The sequence below is a fragment of the Vidua chalybeata genome, chromosome 1 (assembly GCF_026979565.1).
Source record: "Vidua chalybeata isolate OUT-0048 chromosome 1, bVidCha1 merged haplotype, whole genome shotgun sequence".
Lineage (NCBI taxonomy): Eukaryota > Metazoa > Chordata > Aves > Passeriformes > Viduidae > Vidua > Vidua chalybeata.
Window position 1 is genome coordinate 113,616,271 of NC_071530.1, and position 27,361 is coordinate 113,643,631.

Here is a 27,361-nt window from a genome sequence, read left to right on the forward strand (position 1 = left end):
AAAGATCCTTCGAAGTCTCAAAAATAGAAAGTATTTTATTGCCCAATGGCTTTATTTTCACTGTTTTAATAGTATTACTTAAATGAAGACACAGGTGTGTCTTTACTGCCTGAGAGTTCATACTTGCTCTGCTGCGCAGTGACAGAAACTGCTGCTTTCTACCAGTAGGGAGAGTTGGGCAGTCAGGCATCTTACACAGATGGCTGTTAAAGAAAGTGAAATAATCTGGGGTTCGTCCATGAAAACTATTGAAGGACAATGCATTAAACATGCTTAATAAAAATGCTTAATTCCTATGACAAAAAAAAAAAAAAACCAGTCACTGATGAGCTTTAGAAAACACAAGACATGCATGTAGCTGGTCATGCTCCTGGCATGTAACCCATGGTTTTATTTTCATAGTACAGACAGAAATGCTCCTAGAAAATACTCGCCTTAGCAGAACTGAATCAGGCTGCCAGTTTCTTATGCAGATATACAGTTTCTAAGAAAATCTGCTTCATAATTAAAACTAATGTTATGCCTAAATTTTATCAGAATGTAAACACTTTTTAAAAGGTGTACCACTAAGTAATTTTGCACAAAAAACCAAATTCCCCAAGACTGTTCTGTGATCAGCTGGCAAAACTCTGTCTTGTACAGCAGTTTTTCATCAAGCCAGAAAAAAAAAACAGGTTGCCCAGAGAGATGATAAATTCCCCATCCCTGAAAACATCCAAGGTCAGGTTGGACAAGGCTCTGAGTACTCTGATATAGTTCAGAATGTCCTTGCTCACTCCAGGAGGTTGGACTAGATGGCCTTTAAAAGTCTCTTGAAATCAAAGTATTCTGTGGTTCTAAAATCTGCAAATAACTCATTCCTGAACAAAATAGCCATTTATTTCAACAGCACATTTTTGCTACCAAAGATGGAAAATGGATGCATTCGCGTTTACAGGGAGATTGACAGAGAGGGAACTCCAGCAGCTGAGGCTGGAAAATGGCATTTTTGGGCTTGAACCTTTTCTCTTGGAGCAGCCCATTGTAGATAAGCAAGTATTCAGAGAAAGACAGATTGCTGCTCTAGTCTATTAACCAAAACTCTTGCTATACAGGTGGAAAGCCCAGACTCACCAGAGTCTATAACTGCCTTGTACCAGATATTATAACTGCCTTGATCTCCCTCAAGCTGACCAAATGAGCCTGTTCCACCAGTAATGTTTTTCATTTCATCCAGAATATTCATATTTAAATTTCCAATAGCATTTTAACCTGTAAATTCTAGTAAGTCTTACATATTTCAATGTAAATGATAAAATCATCTCACTATATATTTAGGTGTGAATCTGAGTGTCTTACTCAGGTCATTCAAATCTGAACTTTCGACTGTTGATTTTGATTTATTTTTACCTTGATTTTACCAAGTGTTTATACAACACTGTATATTTTGAAGTCACGTGGTACCTGTAGAATGCTTGATACACCTCTTAAATTAATGAAGAGTTAGGAAAATGTCAAAAAGTATTCAGACAAGATTTATTTTTTCAGCTAGTCAGCAATAAAGTCAGACAAATGCTGAAACCTTCTCATGCTGCCTATCAGTGACCCACAGAGTATTGTTTCACAAACCACAGAGCACATGCCATCTCCGAGGAGAGTTTCAAAGATCACCTTAGACATTTTCAGGGATGAATCCTCATTCCAAGAAAATGAGGCTCTGGCTTATATAGATAAGTCCACTGAGTGCAAAGGATCATGATGAGGTGTTCTTCTTTATATTCTTCATAACAATGAAGGATACCTCTGGCAATTAACTTTCCCTCCATTATCAGGAATGCTTCTAGGCACTGAAGAGAATAAAAGAGACAAGAGCTATTCTACAGGAGAAGCGACACTCTGAATTTTATATGTAGCCTGGACAACAGAAGAATGAACCATTTGAGGCCACTGCTCTTGTACCTTTGTTGCCTCTGAAAAAAAAAAATTGAATGATCCTAAGACTGCTGCAAAGAGTCACATTCCTGGCTTTCTATAGGTGTCATGGGGGAAAAGCAGATAATCTCTCCCTATAATTAGATTTTCTCTTATTTTAATGTCCATGGCAACAAAGTAATGATGTCTTTTCAGAGTTCACGGGCATCCCTGCTGCTGAGCCAAACCCCACAAAAAAAAATCAGTCCCCCTGCTCCTGGAAGCGCTTCACGCAGGCACACCAGGTTTTTATATGAAGGTCCTCTTTCAGGGATGTTGCCATGGAACCTTCTTAGTAACTCGGCACTGATAAGGCTTTGCTGTGCAATTACCAGCTGGTGGTTTGGCTCAGAGAGCCTCCAGTCCCTTGGCACTGTGATTAATCGGAGACCCGTGGTGTGTTTGAGCTGACACTCGTATTGTGCATCTGGGGTTTGCCTTGACTTGTTTGCCCTCCGTTCAAACTGCTGGTTTTCCTGGTCACCCATTCTCCCTGCAGTTCCTACTCCATAGCTGCTCATTTACTCCATGGCTTAGTATATTTTACCAAATATATGTTAGGGAAAAAAATCATAAAGAAATAGAGTAAATATTTAATGATCAACTTTTGCAACCCAATTATTATTAAGATGGTGTTAATCATGTGTAATGTAACCTTGTCTAAATCCTATGAGCTTTCTACAGGCATCATTTCTGCAGCAACTTATTTCAACAAATTGAACACCAGTTTCATTTATTATTTTGCAGACTATGCTCATGAATATTGTTCTTTTACAGAACACTTGAAAGGGTAAGTCACTTGTCACTTGAAAGGGTAAGTAAGACTTCACCATTTCCAGATTACTAATTTCTCCTGGAGAGAAAGTGCTTCTGAAAAAGGATCCATGCTCAACATTTTTGATCCTATGTACCATATATATTCACAGCTACTGCTTTTCCTCTCTGTGATTGCTTCGTGTTGCTTTAGAGTAATGTACAAATGGATTTTTGGGTACACTACACTTAAACAGTTTGAATTATAATTATGTATCCAGAAGGTAAATTAATTGCACAGATCTTATCATTTTGGTAAGCTTTGTACATCTCTGAGATTTGAAAAAGATCTCTTAAGAAGTATGAATTGATACATGGATCTTCAAAGTGGTGTAGCATTGTGATCTTTTCAATATAACCAAGAAATAAGAAAAAGAAAAAATAAGAAAGTATGAAAAGTCATAGAACATAGTAGCATTAAAGCTGGAAAAGACTTCTGAGAACTTTAAATACAACCATTAATCTAACACTACCAGATCAATCATTAAACCTCTTCCCTAAGACCTGATCTACACATTTTTAAAACACTTCCCGGGCTGGTGAGTCTACTACTTCCTTGGCAACCTGTTCCAATGATTTATTTAATTCTGACACAAATTTATCTATAGATGCCACCATAGATATGAAATATATCTGCCAAGTTATAATTTTCTCCTCTTGGGGAGGATTCAATTTTGGGGGCTTTAAAATTCTACTAACAGATTTCAGAAATGGCTCCAAAGTAATTTATCCCACTAAATACTTGACTCCACACTATTCTACCATAGAAGATGCATGTATTTTTGCTTCTAAAAATGCTATACATGGACATCCGCCTAGAAAAAGAATTAAGGTACTAAACCTTTCTCATGATTATTTTTAGCAATATTTTTTACTTTTATCTTTCAGAATTTTTCCCTCAACATTAAAGACATATTTTCTTTACAATCAAATCTGCTGCAACTACATTCTGAATACATAACTATTGATCTCCTCACTGTGAGATCCAAACTTAATTTTCACTACATACCTATTTGCATTTTGAGATACAGACATATACATGCTTAGAAGAGGCAATGTAAGATAAGATAGGACAGCTTCCCTGGTTCAAATTTAGACTTTTTTTATCTTCTGAAGTACCAAATTTGTTCTATTCTGATGAGCTTAGTGACTCTTCCTCAATTAAAAAAATTGTTCTACACCCATCAAGCATTTCATTTAAGCAGCATAAAGACAGTTATATGAAAAGAAAGAATATCGCAGATGGTATTGAACATCTTCTGAGAGTTGTATAGTTTTACCAATACTATCATTCCCCTTTTCATGTAAAGTCAAATTGTCAGTAGTCAAAAATCATCAAACTCTAAAAAGACAGGTTATGCCTGACTAACAAGGAAAACACTTCCAGAATGAAAAATATTTGAAAAGCTTTCTTAATGTACCCTGTCCTAAATATATTTTCACTGAAAACTGTAAAACCAGAATAAATATTAAGAAAATATGCTTCCTTTGAAAAATGTTCCTAATGGCTTAGATGGCTACAAGTAGTTGGGATTAAGCCACTTTGTCAAATCACCAAGTTCAGCAAAACAAGCACAAGATTGTGGCCCCAGCTGCCTTGCCCCACTGCAGCCAAGAGAAAAGCACCATCAGCAATCCCTTGAGAAAAAATCAGTGACCTCCATCTACAATAAACAAAGAAAGTCTTCCCCTACCCCTTCTCATATTCCAAGTGGAGAGCTATTCCCAGAGGGTTTACAATCAGCCTTTAAGTTACTGCTGCAGCAGGAGGATGCTCAAATGTTGTCCTCTCTGAGACACTGTTTTTCAGTTTTTAGGCACACTTTTAATACTAGAACTGCTTGAATTTTTTTTCTTCATGCTAATTTTCAGCCTTTAGTTTATTGATTTTGAGACAAATTGGTAAAAAAGAAAAGAAAAGGATACACAGAGGGAAAGGACAAAGAGGAATATTATAAGGTTGGGGAGACAGGACAAAGAAAGAGGCAGAGACAAACAAAAGCAGATGGCTGTTTGCCTTCTGCCTTTAGACAAAACCATAATAACTGTAGAAACTACATGAAAAAAAATAATTTTTTAATAAGGTAGCGAGAGTCCAGTCTAAGAAAATAGTCTGTGATTATTTTTTAGCTTCTGAACTGAGACAGTAAACATAATTCTAAACACTTGAGTAGTTTTTCTACCTGTTCCACTTTAACATTTTTTCCATAACATTTCCCATCAGCACACAAATCTTTGAATGACATAGAAAATACAGCTGAAAATACAAGGATTTGAGTGACATCTCTGCATATTTTTCCAAAATAGAGCCACAGAACAGTAACATTCAGAAGCTTTGATTTTTCTGGCCTGCATCAAACACAAAACTTAAGGTTGTCCAAGTCAAACTAAGGGGAATTACTAGTGCAGGGAATTGCTACTACTACCATTTTACAGTTTATTTTACTGCTCATCCTTTTCTTCTACAAGCCACGTTCAGCAGGGCATGTTCCAAGCTTCCAGCATTCACTCCCTATGTTCATGCATTCCTCCATGTTGCCTTTTTACTTCAGAAGTTCCTACGAAATACCATAAAATTACTTATTTTTTTTCCACATAATTGCAAGGTGGATGTGAAAATTAATCTCCTTTACAATCACATTCATTAAGTTTATTTTTAAAAAATGTTTTGAAGTAAATCACCCAAATAAATTGAAGCTAGACTTGGAAAAAAAACAGATCCTCTAGAGTTCTGTGATTTCACTGCTTAATGTGTGCAGGTACTCAGCATTGCAGGTGGTGAGGTCATTCTTTTTCCCCTTTTGTTAGACTCTTTTATTACCTGCTGTTCTGTAGTCTGACATGGAGAACCTTCTAGAGCCACGACAGCAGACTCTGGCAGGTCCATCAGCTGATAAACATTTGTTGCCTTCACCTCCACCACTGTGAAATTAATTTCTTTTTTTGTAATCCAAAAAACAAAAGATGTGCTCAAAACAGCAGGAAATCTACCCTGGGTTGAAGGCTTATTCCCCATTTCTCTGCCTTTGCCTTCTAGTCTTTTCCCTTCAAAACCCTGTAGTCTTTGATCCAAGAATGTATTTACAAAAAAAAAAAAAAAAAAAGATAAGAGACACTATCTCACAAACCACTTTGATACTTCCAGTGGGACTAGCTGTAAATCTGAGGAAATAAAAACTAAACTAAAAATAGAGGGAAAATCCTGAGCATTTTCCAGAATAATTACAGAATAACAACCATTGATTTCTTCACCATTATGACTGTATCTGACATTTACTGTGTTTATGGCTTTTAGAAAACATAGTAAAGGAAATTTTGGGTGCAAGAAATATGGAATTTTTCTACACTGAATTCTTCCTAACTGCATATCCTGCCTTCTTTTAAAAATCTTTGAACAGATTTCTGTTTAGTTCTTATGTGGAAAACTTTGCATGTGCTTTTGTAAGAAGAATTCTTGAACTGCCTCTTTGCTGTTAAATAATAAAAAAAAACCTACTTGAAAGGACAGCTATGTTGTCATATGAGTGCTTCTAATTAAACCTACATAAAACTACCATGAATAAGTTTCTAAGAAAAATATCAATAATTTAGTATGAAAGCAATTTTTCAAGGTGGTTTTGATTATGAACATAATTAAATAAAGTATTTAATATTTGAAAGGGGGATGAAGGATGGATATCAACTGGCATTTTTAATTTTAGAAAAAATATACAAGTAACAAATACTGGTTTTGCTATGACACCAACACAATCTTCATGGCTACTCTGGAATGCAAAGCTATAATCCAACATAATTGTTGCATACGTAGTTTATATACAGTCTATCTAGTTTATATACATTTTATCTAGTTTATATATGTTTTGCAGAGATTACATTCTTCCAGTCTAGAGAAAAATGTAGAAGAACATGTTGTTTCTGAAGTTAATCAGCGTGCTATTCCCAGAGAACCACTCAATCCAGACTTAGAGACACTAAGAGATTGTCAAAAATGCATTGTTCCTAGTGGACAAGTGGTGCTTAAACTGACATTTGGAAAACACAAATTTATTAAACACTTCATCATATAGTACATTTTTAAGTGTACTTGGTTTGGAAGGAACATCAGTTCTGTTGGTTTCTACTTTCCTGATATAAATAATAAAATAATGCACTGTGCCCCAGACAGCTAACCTAAAGCAAGCCAGGTCAGTGATCAACATGGAGACTTTTAAGAACTCATAAATGCTTAAAAAATAAAGTCAGCTGTCCTAGAAGTACTAGAATAATTCCTGTGCTTTTTTAAACCTTCTTCTTTAGCCTCTGCCTCGTATGGGGTTCCTCCTTTGCCATCCAACCACTCAACTTCACTAAATGCAACTCATTAATTAAGTATTTTTGATGAATGCTTTGACAAACTGGGTTAAAATCGGCCAATAACTTTAAAAGCCATTAAAAGAAACAGAAAGAAAGAGGCAGGTGACATTTAGTTTTCTTAATTTTGCCTAAAAACAAGTGGTGCAATTTGATACCTACTGAACTGTAGGCACTCTGTACCTAGCACAAGATCACCAAAACTGACCAGGTTACTAAGGCTGGAAGATCAAAAGAAGATAGGATTCTGAAAACATTATTATCTCAATCTCCAGTCCCATGAAATAGGGACCAGCCTCAGAGAAGTTAAAAATCCATAGAAATTTCTCCTCTTTCAGGATAAAATATTGTGCATAAAAATGACTCCTTATAGTGAAATGCATCGGAGATCTGGGTTGTAGCAGCAGAAGGAAGGAATGATCCTCCATGAATGACTGCCTAATCTATTTTGCATATAAAAATGTGAAGAAAAAAAGAAAAAAAAAACAACAAACAGAATAAAAACTTTGAAGATGAACTCCTTACAAGGAAAAATATTGACAAAAAATAAGCCTATGTGACAGCAAGTCCATAAAGAATTTTTTTACAAGATATGTACCTGTTAGGGCAGGTTCAAAGGAGGATCAAGAAAATTATCGGAGGACTGGAACACTGAACTTATGAAGAAAGTCTGAGAGGGCTGGGGTTTTTCAGTCTGGAGAAGAAAAGGCTCCAAGGAGATTTTACTGTGGCATTTCCATGCTCTGTCTTATAAGAAAGACAAATAAAGACTTTACAGCAGAGCCTATAAAGACAATATAAAGGCAAACAGTTTTAAACTGAGAGTAGGTTTAAACTGGAAGGAATTTCTTATGGTAGGAGTGGTAAGACAGTGGAACAAGTTGCCCAGAGAAGCTGTGGATGACCCATTGCTGGAAGTGTTCAAGGCCAGGTTGGACAGGGCTTTGAGCAACCTAGTCTAGCAAAAGTTGTCCCTGCCACACACAATAAGAGGTTTGGACTAGGTGATCTTTAGAGATGCCTTCCAACCCAAGCCATTCTATAATTCTACAGTCTTATAATTGTTATCCTTTCTAAGTCTAGTTTAATAATGAAACCTAGTTGTTCAATAAAAATCAAATATATTATCCACAGTTTATAAGATTAAAACTTGTAATCAGGAAAGGTCAGTGTAAAGAACAACTTGTTTAGAAAAATCAATTTCCAGAAGAAAGGAAGAAAACCACAAGTATTATTCATAAAAATTGAAGTATTTATCAGGAAGAGAGGAGTTTCTGTACCCAAGCCCCATTTGTGGATACTAAAGAAACTCTTCTCCTCAGCTATTGCAGCTACATTGAAATAAGGCAAGGGCATTGAAGAACAACTAATACACATTTCACAAAGAAACAGAGATGTTGACTCAGGGTGGAAAGGTCAAAATTAGGCAGAAAATAAGCATTAAGTACGGAAAATACAAGGGGTTTAGAAATAAATGCATTATTTCCTTCCGGAAGCAGATTGCTTAACAGGAGCAGGAAGTACAGTGATGACAACAGACAATACTTTAGGTCTCTGCAGTAAAGGAATAAATGACGGCCTATGACACATAGCTGAGTGATTTGAAATAGATGAGAAAGCTGAATGAGAAGCCTTTTCTCCATTTCAAAGACAGGAGATTATCACACAGACATTTTTAGGGACAAAACTTTCATTTAATTAAAAGCAAGCTACTGGGGTATTTATCTGCTTGAACATCTATCACCTCATTTCCCTGTCATTTTCATATTTGGACTAACATTTAAACTACCAATGAAAGAAGCTGAATTTGCAGAGCCTACCATACTTTGAAAAGTGTGTTGCATTACTAGTTATCTACTGGCTGGATTAACACTTACAAAGTTGGTAGTTTGCTTAAAAGCTGCATGTGGAAACCAAGGAGGTAGGTAAAAAAAAATTATTTTGGCTACAGATTAAAATTAATCACATGGACAAAGCCTGGAGAAATGAGTCAAAGGTGTCACTGCACACACACACAAGGATACATTGTCCGTTTGTGACACTCAACAGTTCACAGAGAACCAAAACATGTGAAATGCTGCTCCATTTATTGATGGAGCAGAAAATGTGGTTTTTGACTAACAAGCTGACAAGGCCCAATTCTGGGGAGAGTCAGGAAGTATCTCCTGTTCTTCACCTGGACTTACTGCTTTGGGAAAAGCAAATTTTCTGCAACTTGGTCATACACATGCCTGGACCAAAAAAACCCCAAGAGACTCCTGCACCTTCCTTACCTTATTGCTTGCTCCCTCTCTGCATCCACTGGTATGATAGCGCCTTGGGATGGGGACGAGAAGACAATGACTGAGAGAAGTGTGAATTCATTTTTTCATGGAACTTTTTTCCACCAGTGTTGGAAGATTGTGCTGTTGCACTGGAACCCCAGAGGGTGCAAAGCTGTTTCATCCTAAGTAAAGGCTGATGAGGAAGGGTTAAAGCTGGTGGCCATTCTGCTGTCATGAAAGCAGCTGAAAATCATAAGCAAAGTATGACGTGTCTTTGGCACCCACTTAGCGACTATTTGCATTTGCATCCATTTTATCCAGTCACAGCCCATTTAAAATGCCAATTTTGACTATGTTAAAAATGATGCAATTATCACACCATTGGCTTTACTTGGATTTGAAACTAAAGTTTAAAAAGGGGTGCAAACTATTGGAAACATTACCAGGAGTAAGGAGAGAGGTCATGCCTTTGTCATATTTTCATAAACCAGCATGATGTTGATGGCTTTCAATTCAACAATTATTTTTCATTTGCCTCCTCTTTTAAACCCTAAGTAATCAACATCATGGATTTGTTTTCTAAAATGTAAGTTGAAGTTCTTTCCTTCCTACTAAATTAGTTTTGCATCTTTGTATTTCTAAAATTGATAGGATTGGAAGTGCTTGGACTAAGCTTACATATTACTTTGTACTTTAGGTATATTTATCATACATTATATTTACTGGATCTCTGAATGTCTTCCAAAAGATTCTTTATAAAAAATAATAAATATTTACTTTGTAAAATTAATGTTTGTTTCAAGATCAGTAGGAAACTGGAAGCGAGGATTTGAAACAGAGAAATAATTTTGGCAAAAGAAGATTATTGTTTTTTCCTTGTCCAGCACTGATAAAAATGTAATTAGTAACATAATAGATTAGCTAGAGAATTTTCCTAGTTATGGGAATTAGCATAGATTGGAGGATTTTTATAAAACTCATTTCAAAAGCCAGCAGAAATCTTGGGGTATTCTTGAATCACAGGGTCTGGGTGCCCACAAACTCACAACAGGGGAAAGGGAATAATACTCAAGAATGATGACTGACTTGCACTGCAATTTTTCTTTGTAAAGGGTAATGCATGCAAAAGAAAACAGAGTAAATAAAACTTATGAATATTCTGAAAAGTAAATTATCAGACATATCCGATCCTGAGGCAACAAATCTGCTTGGTTCCAGGCAGCTGGATTGAAATATCCAATAGCTGGATAGGAGAGCCTATAAATTTCTCACAGCTCTACTAGATGTAGTCACCTGGGGCTCCCAGGAAGCTGGGGACCCCAGAGAGAGCCCTTTGCTGTGACCACCACTGGTCAGGATCCTGCCCACTTGCCCACAGGTGGAGCAGGAGTACAGTTCAGGAGATTCCAAACAGGGATTCCCATGCGATGCTGATGAGTTGGGTGGCAGGAAAATACAGTCCAGTCTAGCAGCCTGAAGATAGCTCTGGTGTGGGAAATAATGCTTACTTAAAGTGGGTAGAACAAAACTGATAGTGAGATGTGCAGATGTGACCTTTTGGCATCTGATACATCATAGCCCTAATTACTGGATCGGAAAGAGGAAAATGAATACCCATCTCTACACACAAATTCCTTTTGCTGCACTTAGTGGTAACAAACACATTAGAGCCAACCAGATAAATGACAGGAGCATTCATTCTGCCTAACCCACCTTTCCACTATATCACTTCCAGCTAGTGTGAATTCATCCTACTGCTTTTTTTTATTATTTTAATCAAGGTCTCTCTGATGTTTGAGATCTTTTCTCTGACATTTATGTGACAGAAACATCCAAAATTACTTTTTTCTAACCTGTCATCCATATTGTAAATTTTTGATTAAAACAGAAATGCAATGAGAAGCATTTAATATTCACAGTCCATATTGCTGTCCTTACACAAACAGCAAGGAAACTCATTGTGTTGTCTTAGCATACTCTGTTTCTGTACAGCATAGAATCACAAAGTCACAGAGACAGTCCTTCCCTGACATAGGGGAATTAAGTAATTCCCAAATTTTAGCTCCAAATGAGTTATAAATGCTGATACCTGTCTCCTAAAAGGCAGGAGTGGCATAGGAGTCTCAGGACAGGTAGCAGCTCATGATCATTCCTGTTTTCAGCACCTACAGCCATGACAGTCACTGCACTGAGTGACCAGTTACATTCATGGGAGTATTCCAAGCATCGCCACCTTCCTATTCCATCATCATTGCATCCATTGCATCCATCAGTGCTTAGCACAGTGCTTAGCAGCATGCTTAGCACAACCCAAAATTAAGATCCTTCGTAACGACCTTTTTACACACAGTGGCAGGCCATATCTGCTGCAAATTTCTTATTCTCCAAAGAGAGAATAAGAGAATTTCTTATTCTCCAAAGGCAGCCCATCTGCAGGGCTGAGGCTCTTCCGGGTCACTGGGCACTTGCTGGCTACTCCAAGTTAGTTCTCCAACTGTTAGTTCTCACAGACTGTAGTCTGTGAGAGAGACTCACCACATCACGTGTGGGCACCAAGAAGGGTGGGCTGGCCTCTTGCTGAGAGTGGCCACTAGATCAGAGGGTCATTTTGCTTCAATCTGAAACAGCTAACTATGAGTGTCTCCAATCATGCAGTTCACCTTGAGATTAATTCAGTCCAAGCTCTAAATCTCTTTGGAGAAAAGCACAAATCACACTCATGGCTATAAACAGAGTAAGTAACATGAACTTGTCTAAAAGGATGTATTGTGGCTAAATCCAAATGTCCAGTAAAGTGTTCTCCGAAGAATGTTTGACTTACCCACACTTCAGTAGCTAGGAGGTCAATAATACTCTTCATAACTTCTGGGACTGCTATTAGGTCTTGCTAAATAAATTAGTCTGTACCCATGTTAGCAGGCTTTATTTCTTGCTTCCTTTAAAATGTTAATAGCCAATTTTAACAACCACATGGTTCAAGTGGTTTGTGCCACTACATTAGACAAGTACCTCATGCCTGCAGACTCTCCTAATGCCATTCTTTAGAATGATATTCAAGTTATTCTTAAATACAAAGGGAAAAATTATTAAAATTATTGAAACCTGAAATCTTCCCCCCTGAGAAATCCATCATCGATTCCCTATATGTTAGATTCCAGTACTACATACAAAAGGTTCAGAACATTTTCACTGCTCTAAGGAGATTACAGTCCTACAGGGATATAAAAAATTTATTGGAGTTTCACATACCGTTATTTTTTATCCTGTTCTGGTTATATTTATCCTGTTCTGGTTTTTATCCTGTTCAGATTATATTCTGTCTGGAGAGAATTGAGAAAGGTCTCTTGGCCTTCTAAAGGTGACTGGGATTACTGGGTTAAATTCCACTCTTATGCTTATTCAACAGCATGGAGTTTTCTTTCTTGTTCCTGTTTATTTTCCCTAAAATTTCATCTTTATACCTAAAATTTACTTTTAAATTGTTGTAACACTTTAATTGTCCATTGTGTCAGTGCATAGCTCCACTTCAGTGTAAAAACCATAAAAATTTTAATGAAAATTATTTTTGTCCCTAGATGATAAAAATTATAAAATATCTCCATAGTTGTTTACTTTCATTGTATTTGGAATATTCCTGTAATTCACAGGGTACTGTAAGGGTGGCATCATTGATTTTCATGTTTACTATATCTTAATACAGTATACACGAATTTCAAAATAAAAATAAAAAATAAATAAAAAGGCAGTTTTCTAACCACCTGCACCTTGTACACTCAAGACCAACTATAAGAATAAGAGGATTTTATGGGCTTTTTTTAAATAAACATTTTTTTAGGCCAAATCTTAGCCCTGCCTGTATTTCAGTAATTCTAAAGTCTTTACCACCTGCTTTTGGAGACAACTGCAACACCGTCATATTTTGTACAGTGAGATTCATCAGGCCGTGATTTCCTTTAGCAGTGGGTACATATAATTTCTTCAGTTTAACCAGTATTTCTTTGATGTGACACTAACTGTGGCTTTGTTGAATCAGAACATTCATGCTTTCAAACATCATCAAAAGGTTATTTCATCAATCAAGGTTTACCCTACGAGCTCCTGGGTTTTCTACCACAGTGAATTTCTGAGGAAAATAAAAGGGATAATCATAACAGTTAATTTGTTTCCATACCACTGCCATTATCTATGGCAAAGGCAAGGCACCTCTTAATATGCTTTAATAAAATGTTTTATCTAACTGACGTTCTCTTCCTTTTAAGAAGACCTCAGGTTGAGATCCTGGCCTCACTAAATCCAGTCTGATTGTGTCCAAAATTGTCAGTCATAGCCTGCCACTTCTGCCACTCCCTCAGCATGGTAAGAATGAAAGGGTGTGAGGAAACCAGGCTGTGGTTTCTCAAGCAGCCACAAGAGCTTCAGGGAAGTGTTCTTTGGAGAGACTTGATAAATGTTTTCCCTTTGATATTCCCCATCTGTGCTTTTTAACCTTGTAAACAGCACATCTGCAGCACCCACAAGCCTCATGTTGTTCTTCAGCACTGAGCTGGTTGTATAGCCACCTCAAAATAAAAAGGTTTTGCACTTGCATTGAAAATATAATGGATAGATGCATTCAGGCACACAAGGGCTGTAAAATCTTGACCACTTTACTGTGTAGTGCCAGCAGGAGCTTTCACTGCCCTGCAGTCAGTGTGCTGAAACATTCATGTGCTGGAGCATGTTTTCCCTTACTGTGGTCAGCAAGACCCCGGCCAGCACAGACCAGGATTAGGCACTGCCTCAGCCCTGTGCTACTTCAGGGAACACAAGTGTGACTTTGACTTTCATATGCCACAAAGACCAAGATACAGAAACCACCAGTGTTTCAAAGCTTGACAGATCTACCAAAAACAAAAATCCATAGAGTGAGAACAAGGCTTTTAAGAGGGTTTAGATATTTTTTCAATGCTTTTACACCTTACCACCCATTATGCCAGTTATGATCTTCTGGATTACATTAAAAACCAGAACTCTATCAACTACAGCTTCTTCACATAAAACAGGTATGACATTGGTCCAGTGCTGGTCCAATTTTTGTCAGTGCTATTTTCATTATACAGATGTTTCTAAAGCTAGCCAAGCTGTTTTCAAACATTTTGTTTATTCTTGAAATTTCAAAAATAAAGCCCAGATTTAAGATTAACTTGTCCTTTAAAATGTATAAAAATTTCCAGTTTGTATAGTATTTGTATACTATACAAATTAATTTCAGTTTGAACAAATGCCTGATATCACATTTGTCACAGAACCTTACCACAGGACTCATTCAATCCAAACAGCAGAAAAAAAAATCATAGATCATGAAGGACATCATACATCTTGTGAAGTCCATCCATATTTGGTAATGAACACCAAAAAAAAAAGTTTCATTGCAGAGATCCTTAATTCTCATTGAATTATTATGAAATTTTTATAGCATTTTTAATCTTGATTCTGGTATCAAAATGCTATTTTAAATGTTATCAGTAAACAGACACTATTTTTAGAATGTATTTATTGAAAGACAAACATTTAATAAAGTATTTTTGATCTGAAATAGTTTCACATAACTTCTAAAACACATAATATTGTCCATGTATATACATGTGCATTTCTGTGTCTATGTATATGTAAACATAAACAGAAATATGCAAATGTAAACCTATAACAGTTGATTAAAGTTTTTTAAAGCAATTTTGAAAAGCTATTTTGTGCTGTGTTTAATTCCAGCAGTGTTTTTCAAATTACTGAGGAGCTATTATTTATCTTTAATTACCATGGTTGAAATTTACTTATTTAAATGCAACATTTTCAATGTGGGAAGATCCCCAGGCTGGGCACAGAAGAGCCAAAAAAGACAGAGGGAAGATTGCTTGGTTTTGACTTGGCTTTATCTGTGCAACTCTCCCTCCTGTGCATATGCATTACCATGGAGATTTTGAAGGCGATTAACTGTTTTGTTATTACCTTCAGGATTTCTGCTTCATGTAGGGAACACATTCAGGAGAGAGATGTAGTGAAAATATCAGTATAGCTTTATTCGTTATGATTGATGTGAGCTGGTGCCAAGAGCAGCCCAACATCATCATTGCAGCTGTGGGACCCTGCAGGAGTTTAATCCTTCTCCAGTTTAATCTCAGAGACAAATTTCTTTGTAATGTTAAACAAGTCCTGCCGGGCATCACATTTGCTAAGGGAAAGGCAGCAATACTTTTCAACTTCACAATGACAGGTTAAGGTTGAATTAAATAGTATCTTGCTACAAACATGCATTTGCTCACAACTGAACATTTGTAAAATAAATTCAGGTCTTAATTCAATGCTGAGTGAAAACAAGTTGCATGGGCTGTGTTTCAACACCTCTCTTCACTCTGATCTTGGGGTACTTTTAAATCTACAAAGCCTGCAGCCTCTCATTGCAGGCTCTTTAATTCTTTAATTTAACTATCACAACTCCACAGGTGAGAAGAAAGGTGTACAAATCATAATTAGGTTCATCATCTATACAACATCCACTCTTGCTCAGATCAGGAATTTCTCATTTCAGAACCCTGTTGAAATTAGGTTTATCTTCTAAATATTTTGCCTATTCTTTACCCCAACTGATTCTTAAACAGCATCTTTATGTCGTGTATCTCTGTGGTGGGTTGATCTTCACTGAATGCCAGGTCCTCACCCAGCTGCTCTCTCACTCCCCATCCTCAACAGCACAGGGGGAGAAAATAACATGGAAAAGCTAGTGGCTTGAGGTAAGAACAAGGAGAGTGCTTATGAAGTGGTCCAAACTGCAGTTACTGCCAGAAAACCTGCTCCCGTGTGGGCTCCTCTCCACGGGCTGCAGTTCCTACAAGGAGCCTGCTCCTGCATGGGCTCTCCATGGTCTGCAGGGGACACATCCACCTGCTCCAGTACAGGATCCTCCACAGACTGCAGTGAGGACATCTGCTCTGCTGAGCTCCTCCATGGGCTCCAGGGGACATCCTGCCTCACCATGGTCTTCACCACAGGCTGCAGGGGAATGTCTGCTCCAGCACCTGCAGCACCTCCTATTCTCCCCTACCCTGACCTCAGTGTCTGCAGAGCTGGATCTCTCACATTTTTTCACTTCTCTCTCAGAGCTACTGAACAACATTTTTTACCCTTACTTCAATATCTTTTTCCAAAACAGCAGCAGCTGATGGTGGCAACTCTAGGCAGTGATGGACCCATGGTGGATCTCACTGGAACTGGTTTTTACTGACATGGGAGCAGCTCCTAAGCTCTTCTCAGAGACACCATCCCTGCTGCCCCCCCAACGCTAAAATCTTGCCACATAGACACAATCCCAAAGACTTTATTGCATCCTTCCCACTCTATTTGAATATCAGTTCACTTTAGGCGCAGACTTTGGGACATATCAGACTCAAGTGCGTACACAAGAAATACGAGAAAAGAAGATGAAGATTCATTAAAAGGTACTGAAGAATTCTTTTTATATTTTATAGAAAAGAGAGAAACATTTCATCAATCTTCTTGCAAAGTATTTGCTTCAGTATCTTTGACATTTACTAAAGGCAATATTTATCATTTTCCTCCATAACACTTCGTCGTTCTCTTTCAGTACCACTTGAATGACAAGACACTTTTTTTAAACCCACTGTGAAGTCTGTAAATCAGTTTAGTGCTTAGAACACATGAAATTCATTATTCAAGCACCCGTGCTATTGACAGTATATCAAAAAGGTCAAATGAGCAGATTAAAACCTTGGAGTATGAATTAAACATATCAGTTGATCTTTATGTCATCGAATACCTTTCACACAGGCAAAAGAGAACCATACATTTCCAGTTAACAAATTTGGGCAAATTTTTTGCACTTGCTGCTTGAGGAAGTGCAAAATATGCTTGGAGAGAGCCAGATGACAAGCAATGAGGCAATAAGAATGTGAAATTTTTCCTGTCATTTTAAAGGGAAGTGTTGACTGAGAGTTGTAATAAAAAGAGCATAAATGTTAATCCTCCTAAACCAAAGGAAAAAAATCTGACTAAAGAGATGGTGTAACTTTTACGTATGTGAATACCATATATACAATTTTTTTATTATTTTTAAAGCATCCTATAAACAGTTTACAGAAGTCAGATTCGTTTTGCAGGCTGTATGCAGTCTTTGCTAATCTAGGAAGCATAATTCTGAACATAGCACACAAATCAGAATCCATTATTCTAGAAAACCCAGACATTGGAAAATATATCCAGATGTAAAAAGTAATGCAAATTTCTAATAATTATCCTAAAGAATCCAGTTTGATCTGCATTCAAAATAAAATAAAATAAAATAAAATAAAATAAAATAAAATAAAATAAAATAAAGAAAAAGTGAATTGAAATATATACAAATACTCTGTGTTGGGTTTTTCTCCTGGTCTCTGAAAGCAGCAAGCTCCCAAGAAAGTAGGTGTGACTTGTTTTTCTCACTGACATTTTTCAGATAAGAGGTGCCATCTGCTCATCTGATGAGTGTGCAATGTTGCATCCTGCAGGTGAGGTGTAAAGGTGTAATAAAGGTGTAAAGGTCCCAAGACAGGCCCCTCTGATGCTCAGCTTCTCACTAGCCTCCAGGTGGAATACATCCCATTAACCACCAGCCTCTTAATCCAACTATCCCACCAGTCTGTAGGGTTTGGCAGTGCCAGAGAAACTGCCTGATAAACAAAAAAATTAGCACAGGGCTGTTATCCATGCTAGGCCTTTCCTGGTGGAGAGATTTTTCCTAACTCAGCTTGCTTGTCTGAGTAGTTACACTTCCCAGATGTCACAAAAAGAGAAAAATCAAACTAAACAGGCTTGATTTTTCACATGAGACTATTTACATTGTGCCAGGCCACATAAGTTTCATGGCTCTAAAACGATAAAATGCACATTCAGACAAAAAAGAGAGACAAGTGACCAATAATCCATGGGAGACCACTATTACGAACTGCTGAGAAACAGAATAGAAAGAAATACCACTCTGAACCCTATGGAGTAGTTGGGCTGTTTCTACTGCTGGTGTTTTAGTCTTTAAATTACCATTTTTCCACAGCAAATTAAAGGAAAAAGAAAGTAGTTTTGGTTGCATCTGCAGCTGTCTGTGAAGTATGACAGCAGAACAAACAGCACTACAAGAATAACAGTTATGTTTGGCCAAAAGGAATTCATCACAGGAAAAAACAGATCACTGGTTAAAGAGGTCAGTGACTTTTTCAGTCAATTGCTGTTGAAACACATGGCTACCTCCTGATTTCACAGCAGAGCAGTACCTACTTTCTGCTCCTAGTAAGTTTTGAAAGGACTATACAGTGATGAGAGGCATGTTCCCACAACAGTGCATACACGTGGTTTATACATTTGATAATTTGTGCAAACATAACTTGGGTAATGTAAGTTTCTCTGTGTCAGTGGTGATTTGGCATCACTAGGTATTCCAGTCCTCCAAGAGAACACCTACCACAGCTCTAGAGAATACTGCTACTCATGTCCAGACCTTTCCTTCAAAAAAAGCTTTTAGCTCCATGACTTTATCAGTCCCTAAGCTTCAGAAGAGAGTGCACCACACCAACACCCCCTTTAAAGGTCCCTGTCAGCCCTTCAGGGAGAAGAAACCTGACAAAATTGGTACCTGGATACTGGACTAAAGCAGAGAAAGGGACATCCATGCCCACACATAGCTTCAATTCCTCTTAAAGTATGTATGCCAAATTCGGAGCTTTATAAATGAGTAGCTCTGGCTGTACATGTCAAAATTTCATGTCAAGCAGAGTTCTCATTCCAAATGCTCAGTCACTTTTCTTCTCTCAGCTAAAAGAACAAATTGGTATTATGGTTCTATAAGCATGATGACTTCCCTGGGATATTCTGTGCTACTGATCTCTCACTTAGCATCACTCTTGCTATGTAATTTGTATATCCAAGCATCTCAAATGACCTTCTCTTATAATAAAACTCTGCAGTTCCTTATTTGGACTGGTTTATTTCAGTACCACTCAAGTTTTTCCTTTTTAATGTAGAGCCTGGATTTAATCTGAAAAACTGCCCTTTTAGTTACAAAATTGATCAAGTAAAATAATTCATCCACCCAACAAAGTTCTTCAGGCAGTATAATTGTAATATTTCACTGCTCTGATTTTAGAAGCCTGAACAATGCAATTTGCACCATATGCAGCTCTTTTGAAATTAAATGTACATTTTTCTTTTAGTGTTAAACAGTCTACCACTCTTATTTACACGCACATATAATAGTGAAACCAATGGGTTTGAGTCTGGAACTGCTCTGTGGCTTTCCTTGGTGCTCCGAGAAGTTTCCTCCCACAGACTCAAGACATCCCAAGGGCCAAATCGATGAGCATAGCATCTCTGGCCTAATTCCTATTCACTGGAAATGTTGCTTCCCTGGAGCCAAAATATCAATTAACTGCTCTTTGCCCAGGCACCCCAGGTTGCTAAGACTGAGGAGAAAATGTCTATAAAGAGAGGAGACATTCTTTCTGAAGCAGGCATTTCATATCTCCAATTGTACATCTGTGCTGCCATTACAAGCATCTGAGACTCAGGGAAAGCTAAAAACATGCTGTAGACTAAATTAAAATAATCATCAAAAGCTATTCCAGATAATGCAGTGCGTAAGCAGCCAAACTACAGATGGCATTTGCATTTGTACCTTCAGAAGAATCAATCCAATTTTAACTGAAATAAAGCTAATATCATAAAGTTTTAGAATCATTAAATTATAGAATTTGCAGAGTTGGAAGGGACTCCTCAGGATCATCGAGCCCAGCTTCTGGTCTAGCTGAACAAGTAATAATGCAGATGGTTTGTACTTGCAAATTACTCCTTTCTTCCTTCCTGTTTCCTAAAAGCATTCTTTTTAAACTGTCAAGTGTACTGCATTTGAACATCTGTAAAAGTAGAAAAAACATCTATGTCCTCTGATAGTATTTTACTGTACCTTTAGAGCAGCAGAAATTTGTCTGGCTTTCCTCTGCATTTATATGATTTGTCATAATCAAATATCACAGGATTACAAAGGGTTAATAATATCACCATCCATAGTTAAACTGCTGCCCACTGTCACACTGAGATTTTTAGACATTATGTTTTTCAAGGTTTGTGCTTCATATGGAATTTTCCAACCTCCCTTCAACTCCCATTTGCATTTTTCCAATTTAAATGCGATTTTAGAGTGTTTTGTCTCCAACTCTAATCTGTCTAGGTAGCACTGAGTTATTCTTCTGATTTAAATGTTTTTTGCATATTGTCACTCCTGTGGACATTATTTTGCTAGCAGAGTATTTACCAAAGATCTGTATGTTCCACCCCTGACTTAAGTTCATATAGATATACAGACATAGATAAAAATAAAAAAAGGAAGCTTGGCTGGCTTTTTCCTCTACCTTTTTTAAGTTAGTAGATTCCACAATCTAGGACTGTCATTCTGTCATCTTCCATAAACCTTGAATGTAAAGTACTCCCATAACACATCTAATGCATCAGTTCAGATAGCAAAGGGGTTTTAAATTAACCGTGTTTAGAGCCTATGGAATTGTCATATAAACTACAGGTGTCACTGCAGCTGTGTCACCTCAGCTCACAGTTACATAAAGCAGGTGCTTAGACCTTGTGTCAGTGTGAATTCATTTTTAATTTCTGCTGCATCTTTCTGCCTTCTCCTCAGAAACTAGATGAAGTTAATGCTTTTAATTGACCACAAAAACCAGATTTTCCCCATGTCCTGCACAGGGGCTTGTAGCAGAGTCCAACAGCCTGCACAAAGGTAAGACAGGCTGCAGGCAACTATAGTTCCAATCCAAGCTCCTGAATCCATAATGAGTCCATCTGCTTCGGGTCAAGCAGAGCTTTTTGCAGCATCAGCCCTTAACACCTTCAGGAGCTCCAGTTCTCAAACAACACCCCCTGAACAGCCTGATCACAGAGTATTGGGGTACCTTTTTGGGCTGTGACTATTCAAATGGGCTTCTGGAAGAGAAAGAAAGTTGGATTAATTCATTTATACATATCTCAATTATTGTAGCTCTGGCAATATGAGTTAAATGTTCTCGTTCTGATAGGCAGAGCATGTCACTTAGAACTCATTATGAATATTTGATAAGGTATTGTTTATTTGTGGCAAGTTGATTGTTTATTTCTCACCCACAGATACAATTCAAGCAGTTACTTAACCAAGATACACTCACACAGATCTACATATAAATACACAGTTAGGTTCAGTCCATGTTCTTAGGCCACAGAGCCAAAGTAACAGCAGAGTTCCTTGAGTGATAAGGAGGACACATAGAAGGAGTTCTTGAAAATGAAATGTTCCAAAACCTTTCACCCACCTTCTTTTTAAAGCCTGCATTTTTGGAGTTCAGAGGTTCCTTTAACTAATAGGTGAAGAGCCTCCTGGCCAGAAGTGCAGTAGAAAGGCTCAACAAAAAAAGATTTTGTCTGAAAAGCTAAAAACTATGTTCTAACTTTAATAGTCCTTGAGAGATCTTGAGATCCAAAAACTGGAGTAGAGCTGCAAACATAAATACCAAGTTTAAGTTTCCCTTATCACATTGTAGTTTCAGCTGAAGCACTTGAGTGAATAAAGCAGAAGTGATGATAGATAACCTTCCAAACATTAAATATATTGGTCTGTAAATTCCCAGGAGAAAAGTTCTTTTTGCTAAAATGGGTTTTATCTGTTTTTAAGGGTTTCCTTCTAAAACTCCACATCCACTCACACAGAGTAGAATTAATTATAATCCATTGCTTTCACCTTTATTATTACTGAACACCACATTCAATTTGAGACATAGGTCTATCACTTCTGCAGAACTATTTCTGCTTGCTTCTAGTCAGAAGAGTGCTGAAAGGGAAGAAATAAGGTAAATAAGATCATTCTCCTGACTCATAAGAGCATGCACAATATTCAACTACATTTATATTAATATCACTGAGATATTAACTTGTAAATTCTTAGGGCAGTTTGAGAGCCAGTGTCGCTGTTGAGGCAGGGACAGGAATGAAACGACTCCATGTACAGAAGACAAAGAATGATCCATTTATTCAAAGTACGTCTCTCTATTATAGAGAACATAGTGAAGACTAATTTCATTGGTCTTAAAGTAAAAACATTTCACCTGATTGGTACACTGGACTTAGGTCAGTGTGGCAGAACATATCTATAAATAATATGAACAGAAAACAAGATAACAGATGGTTTGCATTCCTCCCAGACTTCTTCCCAGGCTTAGCCTGGCAGAAATCTTTCTCCTTTTCTCTCTGACTGAACTGAGAATATTCATAAGCCAGTGTAAATTGAAGTTGCTCATTTGAAGGAAAGTGAAACTTTAGCATAGGTAGCTCCTTAGAAGTGACAGTGATTTATTCTATCTGAGAATCTAAGCTGAAATCTGGACAAATCAATGTTACTGTAAAAACATCAGCTTGTATAGAACCTGCTCAATAAATAAAATGCCCTTTTTTTAGGACAAACAGTTTTCCAAATGTTTTTTTACAGAAATACCTATTCTGCACTGAGCAAAGCATCAAATTCTGAATATCAGATGATCCACAGAGCTTACTGCAGTCTTCTCCCCGTACAATGGTGTTCTTGCTCAGCCTCCACTTGGAGTGGAATTGTGTCCTCTTGTCCTTGCTCAGCTCCAAGCCATTCTGCACTGCAGTGGCTTTCTCTAAGGAGCACTGGGGCAACAGTGAAGAAGCACGAGGATCAAATTTGCCACACAATGGGGCCCAGCTCTTGGCCATGCTGGATGTTAGCTACACTGGTCAAACACAAAATTTGGTGTGTCACTAGAGGATATCAGTGAGCTTGTCCCCTTTTACTGCTGATGAAGAATACTCCCTTTAAACTAAGGGAAAGCACAAAATGCCACCCAAATTTCCTTTCATAAATGCATTATTCATCCCACATTCATGTTTTTCAGTCTCCTGCTTATGAAGGGACAGACTGCACAGGGGAGTTTGGAGTAGACAAAGGGGAGGTCTTTAGCCACACAAACAATTCTGTGACCTAATGCAAAAATGGCACATACAGCCATCCAAACACCAAGTGCAGTCACCAATCTACCTGTTGGCACACAGCCACCACCTTTTCTGCCACCATCAGCTCCATGGGGCAGCATCTGGGAAGTCCTGCTTGGGCCAACCACCCTAGTGGTGGCTGCAGAATGTACCCATGGCATTGGTGGTGGATGACTGACTCAGGACAACTTCGCTTTCCAGGATCAGTGTCTGCTGCTTCTCTCCCTTGGGCATGAATGAACCTTCCCAGCATTGATCCACCATGACTTGGGCTTTTCTGGATGATCACTGGTCTGGCATTTGGTTGGATATTTCCAAGATAACCATCTTGTCATGATTTTATCTAATAATCACTGGTCTCCAGCAGACCTCATATCTAGTGTTAGTTTGAAAAATGGTCGTTTAAGGTCAACAGTTCCCTTCTGAGTACTACTGATTCCTTACAGCACACCAGTTAGTCTTGTAGCTGTCTGTCAGGTTTCAAGGGAAGGCTGAGTGGTCTTCTCCACACAGGCCAGCTTCTTAAACAGCAATCCTTTTCTGCAAGAAGCTCAATATTTGCATTTTCTTCCATATTTTAGCATAAATTTGTTCCTTCCCATCTTGAACAAGGACTACATAAAAGCCACATAAAATTGAAAACAGCACTGAGAGAAATTGAAGGGGATCTTTATTTGAAGGCCTTCCCCCACCTCTCCACCCAGGGATGAGTACGTATTTATAGGTGTCAAGGTTTGACACTGGCGCAATGCCAGCGCCCCCATGAAAATGCACCTTCCCCAAATAAATGCTGTGAGATGTTATCAGGAACAGAGCAGAGCAGGCCCAAGCTTAATAACAAAGGAAAAAAAAACTTTATTAAACTACTACTACTACAGAAAACACATAAACTAAATCCAGGATAAAGACCTTTTAAAACACCCCTCCTCCTCCCAATTCCTAAAACACCCACCATGAAACATCACCCAGGATTCCTGATCAAATTACCACCCTTCAGATAATCAATACTCAAGCTATCAAGGGAGAGAGAAGTCTCTCTTGCACCACAGATCCCCCAGGAAACACAGTTGCCACACCCTGTGTTTCCCTGTCACACCTGGCAACTGCCCGGAGAAAATCTGCCAGTGTGACACTTTCCTTTCCATGTCACAGTGCTCTCACCACCGTGCATGGACAGACTGCTCATAGGGCTCCTTTAAGGATGCTTTTCCACGGACCCAAATATACAACAGTTCAGCTCCTCATCCTGGGACTACAGTCCCCCCATTTTCCCCTGGGGCCAAGGGTCCAAGAACAGAGATCATCTTCTTCCCGAAGACAGAGGGCATCACCATTCCCTCCTCAGCTTTCTTCTGTTCTTGCCATTCCTGTGCTGTTAGTTGCTGAAACAGGTCTCCTTGGGTCACCACTGCATCCCCCTAAAATGCAGTCTCTATTGCAGGAGATTTTGGTTAAGTCCATGGCTAACAAGAAAAGTCCAGCCAAAAGCTACTTCATCATCTCCTCCCACCTAAATATTTCTTCTTCTAACATCTCAGGTCCCGGACTGTCTCTCTTCCACTACAAATCAAGGAGGAGTAATATTTTACAAAGCCCTCATTTCCCGGAAAGGGTTAAAAGTTCAGACTCCCTGGACGGCTGATATCTCGGTCCAGAATCCCGTCTCCCACGCTGGGCAACATTCCCCCCCTCCCCTTTCTCCTTCTCCTCTGCCGGCAAATTTCCAGGTGCCGCCAGGCTCTCTGTCACTTTCCCTCTGTGGGGGGGGAACAAAGGCATCTCCACTTCTCTCCACCCTTCTGTCCAGGAGCTGGCTGTGTTCCAGACCCTCAGCCCCCTCGGCCTACCTGGACAAGGCCGCATGGCTTCCCCTCCCCCTCCCAGCCTAAGGCTGGGCAGGGGAGGTCTGCACTCTCTGACGACCGGAACCAAAGGGAGAGTTCCCCTCGGAGTTCTTGCTTTTAACCCCCTGTGTTCTCAGAGGCGTGTCCATACTTTCAGTGGTCACTCCAGGTGCCAATATCCAAACCTGACCACTGATTGGTTTGACCCAACTTCCTGGAAAAAATTCACTTCCATGTCAAACCACGACAATAGGTTTAAGGTAATTAGCATAATTGATAAAAAGCACCAGTTAGGAGGACAAGTAGTAATGCAATTCCCCTCCAGGTCAAGCCCCTTCTCTGGAGCCCCCCCATTCAGCACTAGCTGTACTTTGTCCATGAAAACGTATCTCCAAGAGTTGTTCTCAGCCTTGGTTCCCAGGAAGAACCAAGATAGCACAGAGCCTTGAAACCCCTGAGGCTTGAGCTCAAGAGTTTGTTTTGTCTTTCTGCCTAGGGAAAGACCATGGAAAAGTACTGGGGAAACAAGTCATTAATACAATAGGCTACAAAGGTACAAATATATGTCCAAAGTATACAGGGAACATATAAAAGAAAAAAAAGGCAAAACCCAGACTAGTATCATAACCATGGATTAATTCCCAGTCTGACCAGCTGCACATGCACCTTTCTGACTTCAGGTTAATAACAGAAAACAAAAAGACATTCTGTTATCAGATACAACTGGGGGAAAAAAATGTAAAGAATCAGTGCCCAGTATCTGGCCATTCTATTATTCTATCTCAGTAAGAACTGGAAACTTCTGGGAGAGAAATTGCAAGCCATAAAAGAAGGAATCGTGTAGCATGATTTCATGAACAGGGACTGTCATTTTCCCCAAACAGAGTTTTTCTCTAATAGGATCAAATATAGTGAATCAATACTTTAGCCCAGATGGGATTAATGGTTTCCAGAGAAACCTTTCTGGAGGAAGGCACATATTTCCTATAAATACAACTGGTATCTCAAGATACTATAGCTAAAGACAGCTATAGCTCTGTTTAAATTCATTTTGTTACCATGGTTTGGGAGATGGTGAAGGAGAAGAAGGGGAAGAGGAAGGGGAAGGAAATGCTTTCAGTCCTGACATGCTAAAGCACAGACCAGGTGGGGCTGGAAAATGCTGCTGCTTCCCTAGAAATATTGTATCTGTGGGTACAATAAACCCAGGAGGTTAGTGAGCAATAAACAGAAGTATGTTTGTTATTCACTCGTGCTCTTGCTTTTATCGAGTCTCATGTTTCTTTGCCAGAAGGAATATTATTCATTTTCCTGTTTTGCCTCCAAAATTTATTCAAGCTGTAGGAACTGGGGAGGTTATTCTCAATTACACTTTCATCCATTTAAATAGAAAAATGTGTATACAGAGACAAACAGAGTGTGAGATAATTTTGATAAAAGTAATATGTGTAAACAATATATTAATAGTTAATAGTTTATTATATATTTAGGAGGTTTGTAGATAAGTATATATGTACATCTACAAACTTTTTTTTTCTGTAGAAAGATGCATAGGATAAGCATTTAAAGTTGCTGCATATCTCAGAGTTTCACTGTAATCAAATAACTTTTTACTGAATTCCCTGTTCACCTCACTCTTTCATCTGCCTTCACTTCCAATGCTATGAGTAAGTAAAACTACAGCGACTTCCCATGCAAAGTTTTTCCAGAGGTCTCCAGTATAGTAATACAGTACAAGTGCTCACTCTTTAGTATTATAGGTATACAAATCTCCTCCAGGTTTTGTTATATGGAACTGGTGAAGATTTCCTGGCCAGAGAAAGAACAAATTCCTTAGAAACTGCCACTTTGTGGACTCCTCGCTACAAACAGTTAATTCAAAGAGCTTAGTTCATCAAGAAGTTTTCTTTTTGATTGTTATGTGTTATCTGTTCTTCTCCTCCTTATCCACCTGCTCTTCTGCTGACCACTCACATTCATCTTTGCAAACAAGGTTTTACACAGGAATTTTTAAATTTGAGCCTCTATGTAAATAGGTCCTCTGAAATTCATTCTCAGCATGTCACTCACATA